Here is a 4,797-nt window from a genome sequence, read left to right on the forward strand (position 1 = left end):
TCATATGATGCAAGTTTCATTCACTTTTGGTGACCTTCTGGCCAACTTGTTTGTAAAGTTGCTTGGAAGTAACTTGCGATCATGGTACTGTAGTCATCGCACGTCGCATATTGTTATTTGATCACACACAGGAACGAACTGATGAAGCAGACAGTCAGAAGTAGGGCTGCTTCCTGTTTAGAGGCCATTGTGAAAATTACGGCATCCGTCGTTTGCAGTAAAATAAGGGCCAGTAGCTCGGAGAGATTTGAAAGCGTCGTTTCTCCTGACACCCCTCTATTCCAAAAATTTCCGAGACGTTTAGTTAGAATGGGCTCTGCACAGCAAGCAGCACGTGTTACCGTGTGGTAGGTGAGCCTTATCTAGGTGACTGGCCATGGCTATGTGGTGTTGAGCGATTGGGCAGTGACGAGACGTTCTCCCTCTGTCAATAATTATCTGCCAACTTCGTTCTTGACGCCTTTTATGCGCGTCCCCCTTCCTCGTATCCATCACTACATTTCCCTTCTTAACATTCTTTTTCGTTAGTCACTGTCACTCTTCATAATTCACCGGTTTGTTGAACGGCGCAACAGCTGCTAACATTCCTATGTTTCTGTTTCTGCGTGGACTTTGAGGCCATTGTCCTACCTGCCCTCTCATATGTTTGTTGCAGCGTTTGCTTAGTTTCCCTGGCCCAGCACCCCCATCCTTGATATATTTTGCTGTGCGCAAGTCAGCGCTCTTTTAATGCAGAGCTGTTTTTTTCGAAAGTTTGTCCATGTTGGGGGTGGTTCAGAGTGTATACATACATGGAAGGCGCGTGGCAGACAGGAAAGAAGATGCTAAAGACTCGTTTGGACCTTTGCACCCCGTCAAATATGCGCAATGCCCTCTGGAGCTCCCTGGGCGTCAATCGCCGCATTAGCCTCTTGACAGCTGTAACTGTCCGTGACCCCCCACAAAAGCACTGCAGAAATTACAGCGCTTACATTTCTGCTATGCCCAAGTCCAGAGGGAAGCTAGATAGAATGGTAGAGAGGAGGCAGAGAATGGGTAGAATCAACGCAGTCATGAAACGAGGGATTAACAGCCTTGCCACTCTACGAAGTTCAAGGAACGGTGACCTGATAACCCCCTTTTCCCCCTTCGGACTTTCCCTTCCATCCATGTCTCTATTTCGTAGCCACCTCCTGAAATTTCCTGTTACGTAAAAAGGGGGGGGGGGTGGCAAGGCGGGATATTGTCAAAATTTCGGGGGGGGGGGTGTCGACCCCCCCTCCTGGCTACACCACTGGCCAGGTGTGTCAGTGTGACGTCATGGATTTAAAAATATTATTTCATATTTGGGACTTGTGACTCTGTAAACGTTCTTGAAGCTTCCTAGTTTAAGCCTTTGGCTCCTTTAGTGTACAATGTAGACCACCTTTACCGATAACATATTAACCAGGCCCAAGCAGATGACATCAAAACTTCGAGGCAGTGTCGCCAGCTGTCTTTCATTTTTGTCTTTTCTGCCTGATCAAGACTCTTCTCCATAAGAGTGGCTTCTTTTGTATTGTGAAAGGGTTATTTACAAATCTGGCACAAATTATTTTTCTCTTTGCTGCCTGTTCAAACGGCCTAATTTCATTTGTGTGTCTTCCAGCGTGTCGCAATTAGTTGCTGGTGTGTTGCGTTTTGCTGTGTCCAAGAACTGAATATTTGATTTAAGTTTGTCGTATGTTCACACTTAGATAAAATATTAACATCTCTGGGTGCAGGGGATAATAGTTTACATGGTAACGAACTCTTATTTTCTAACTTGACTCTGTGAGGAACATCAAAGTGCTGTCTTTAGGAAGCGATTGAATATTTGGTGCACTCTTCAAGCACCATGACCCTTGGTTGGAGCACACAAAAGCAGAAGGCACTGCCTCGGTTCGTTATTACATTACACCTTGGTGATGGAGCCAGCTTCTTCATGAGAAAAATGTGGGCTACAATATTGTGCAGTGTGATCTAATGGGAGTTAAAATATGGAAGTCCGTGATCCGCATTACAAACAGCAAGGACAACAGCTGGAATGGAAGAATCCATGTCATAGAGCAAGATGCACTGGTGTGTCAACTCGTGTAACAGTGTTTGCCCTTTTACATTCTTTTTTTTCTGTTGCACTGATACGTAATCAAAATGCAGTACCAATACGGGCGAAACACCGTCCTGTTGAATCATCTCATAGGGCCGTCTCGTTACTAGCCTCCCGATTCTAGCTTTTTTGGTGCAATGTGTAGACCACACCTCTTTAACTAGAGTTTCCGGGTCATCGGTATAAGGCTCCCTGAACACGCGAGCCCTCTCTCAAAAGCATCGCAGAAGCTGCAGCGTGTGCCTTTGTACTTCCACGCAGCATTCCAGGGATGAGCTGCCTCTCCCCTGATGAAAAGACCCAATGAGTGTTGCTTACATGGGTGTGCCAGGTACACATACCTTGTTGGCTTACCTCTGCTCAAATTTACCACAGAGGTGTCATTTGACAAGGATTTTAGTTTAATACCACATTTGTGGGCATTACATACCCACTTCATTCACAATGGGTGTCATCTGCAGCGACTCCACACAAAACATGTCGATTCCACTGCAACAGAAAGGTGATGCCATCTGTTGCAGATACAATGAACACAATCTTTTCACTGTGCCCGCGATAGATGGCGCCGCCGTGTTGGCATTGTATCCAGGAAGCTTAGTTATAGGAAAATCTAAAAATTGTTAGTGGAATCGTGGCCGATGGCACCCATTCAATAGTTATTGTCATGAAGCCAGTCAGTAACACCCGCAAATCTCTTATAAAACAAATTCTTGCAAAACAGTACCTGAACCTTTTATAAATGCAACATTCATTAGGCGGTGTTAAAATTGGCCTCTGCCATCTAGTGACAACCGTACAGCGTGGTGCCTGCACCTTCCTTTGACGCTAACATAACTGTGCAACTCCGAGTGTACTAATGATTCTAACATACCTCGCTACAGCTCCAGGTAACAAGCGACAATATTGCATTTCGTGAAAATGTTGCTTCATTTTGCTGCATTTGCATGGTCCGGCTGGCATGAGGGCACTATTCCTTCTTGCACATTCGTCATTTTCACCGCCTGCCATGTGTGCATAGCAGCACTGGAATTTGGCATTAAAGTGAGCACAGAAAGAGAGAGGTTGGAGTGCAAATTGAGAAACATTAGGCAGAGGAGAGGCTAGTGGAGAGAGAGGGTATAGTGAAGGCATGCACACATCGTGTCACTAGCACATCAAGTGCAAGTATCGAGCCATGACCAGTAGCTTACTGGCCTTAGTTATCCTTGGTTATCTTTGTAACATGTACAGTTGCTGCATTCTACTGCTACTACAGGCATAATCTTGGAGGATAACAGTAAAGCTTTAGGAGAAGCTGAGCATCATGCAAGAAGCGATGGAACAAAACTTCGTACGGGTAACAGAAGACGGGAGGTCACCTGTGAGGAGTAGAAAGCAGACAGGAACAACCAGTGTTCTAGGTGAAAGTGGACCACGCAATGAGCGAATAGATGTTATGCGAAGCGTTTCGCAGGCAGCTGGCTATGCAGCATTTGTTGTGGTTCCGCAAAGCAATAGTATTTGTGTGTGTGATGCGAGTACAGTGAACTAGAATTAACACGAGAGTGTGTATGTGTGAAAACAGCACCAATATGATGATGGTAACGACCATTGCAGGATTTCTATGGGCAGTTGAATTGTTGCTTTATATTGCCCTGCTTTGGTGGGTCCAGATCTATAACCGCAGGAATAATGTCACCAGTGACACGACAACACAAAAAAAGTAAGATATCAGAGATATGGTGGTCTCCACTGTTTAGTTGTCTTTATGGTAGCTCATTTTCGTCGATATTATTCAATAAAGCTTTGCACATCAAAACAGTAACAGTTTCGTATGATAATCTGGCCTTAAGCACTCTTTAACAGTTGGAGTTTGCAGGGTTTTAGTAGCTGCATTAATTATTTACAATGATCCACCAACACCCTTTCATGAAAGGTATGGGACGTGCGCCTGGTATTGAAGGATCCCCTCACAGCAAAGTTTCACAAAGGAAAAGTTATCGTATTTGTCTGTTATGCACGCGTTATCAGCAATAAAATGCTGTTGCCCTATGCTCCATGCCTTTTCTTTTGTTTTAGCTGTTCTCCACATACAGATGTTGCCACCACTGTACCAGTGAAATCTCGTTGTTTTATTGCAACACCAATTGTATGGACACTCCAGGCACGCTACCGCTCTTGGGGCCGCCCCCATGCTGTCACGGAATCGAAGCACATTCGTGGCCCACGCGCAGTGGGTGAGGTTTTTGGAGACTCGCAATGCGTTTGGCTGCAAAAGCAACAAGGTCAGGCGGACACACCGTCAAGCTCTGCTCAGTCTGCTCTGCCAGAATCAGGGCAATGCCCCAACCTTCCACTGCTGACATGAGCGTTGTGCACAAACACGTTAGCGTCCCATACTGAGCAGCAGCCTGCATACCGCATGATCTACATAGATTGGTGTTAGCAGAAAGGACCTAAAATCTCAATCCTCTCATCAGGCACTGACAAAGGGCGATCATCGAGGTGCGATGCCTGTAACGCCACTGCTGGCATATCACTCACCGCGCCAGCGTTGCGACGTCTGCCATGGGAGCTGTCGCGCGCGTGCTGCGTTGCACCACGTTGTCTCTTCGTACTGTCGTCTGCTGGAGTTGGTGCTTGGATGTCTTATGAAGGAAGCTGGCCATCGCAACGCGTTCGACGATGTGCACATACCGCAAAGTCGTGTC

This window comes from Dermacentor albipictus, chromosome 6 (genome assembly GCF_038994185.2).
Source record: "Dermacentor albipictus isolate Rhodes 1998 colony chromosome 6, USDA_Dalb.pri_finalv2, whole genome shotgun sequence".
NCBI lineage: Eukaryota > Metazoa > Arthropoda > Arachnida > Ixodida > Ixodidae > Dermacentor > Dermacentor albipictus.